This window comes from Echinops telfairi, unplaced genomic scaffold (genome assembly GCF_000313985.2).
Source record: "Echinops telfairi isolate 266 unplaced genomic scaffold, ASM31398v2 ScPeMD7_9;HRSCAF=40, whole genome shotgun sequence".
Taxonomy (NCBI): Eukaryota; Metazoa; Chordata; class Mammalia; order Afrosoricida; family Tenrecidae; genus Echinops; species Echinops telfairi.
The window spans coordinates 67,710,918-67,711,981 of record NW_022103906.1 but is presented as its reverse complement, the minus strand read 5'-3'; positions in this window follow the sequence as shown (position 1 = coordinate 67,711,981).

Sequence of the window (1,064 nt, the reverse complement as noted above, 5' to 3'; positions counted from 1 at the left end):
GCTGCATAAGACTTCTTTAGAGTATTGACGAGCAAGGATGTAACTTTGAGGACTACGGTACACCTGGCCCATGCCTTGGTGTTTCCAGTTGCATCATGTGCATGTGAAAGTTGGACACTGATAAGGAACACCATGGGAGCATAGATGCAGTTGAAACATAGTGGGAGAGGAATAATGAAAGAAACATGGACTGCCAAAAGGACAGACATCTGTATTGGAAAAAGTGTAGCCAGAATGCTTCTTAGAAGCAGAGATGGCAAGACATCCTACAAATTGTGGACACATAGTAAGGAGATACCAGTCCCGCCGTACGTCATGTTTGAAGTTTGGATATGCCTCCAGGACATCGTGTTTGCTGAAGTGAAGAAGCAGCAAACACGAAGAAGGCCTCCAAGGAGACGCATGACCCCGTGGCGGCAACAAGAGGCTCCAGCCTGGGAGCATTGTGAGGACGGTGCAGGACCGCACCGTGCTTCCTTCTGATGGGCGCACGGGAGCCATGCATCGGAACCAACTTAATTGCACCTAAAAGCAACAACAAAATAATTGAACCAGAAGCAATGTTGGGGATATTTTTAATAAAAAGAAGATATGAAAGCATCCAATTACAAGCATGCAACTGGCTACAACTAGCGAATGCTCTGATTGGGGCCATGATCATGGGATTCTGATATGCAACAGAACCTCAAATTCTCAACAACAACAAAATCTAGGCTGACTACACTATTGAAACTGAGATACTGTTTAAATGTTTAACTCTTCAAACAAGTTTAGGTACCTTTTAGCTAAAGAGCAAGTTAGCTCACAACGAGATGAATGTCACCCTGAAGATCAAGCTCTGTTGAAAAGGTCATTTGAATGAGACCCACTGATCAATGAATATGAAATCAGACAGCAGTTCGCAGGGATGTGAAACAAGGTTAACAGGAGTGAACAAGTAGCATGGGGATACTGAGAATTTTGATGCAATGTAAAGAAGATAATCAATGTCATTGAACAATATGTCTAGAAAGTGTTGAATGGGAGCTTGTTTTGCTATGTATACCTCCAAAGAAAATGAAATA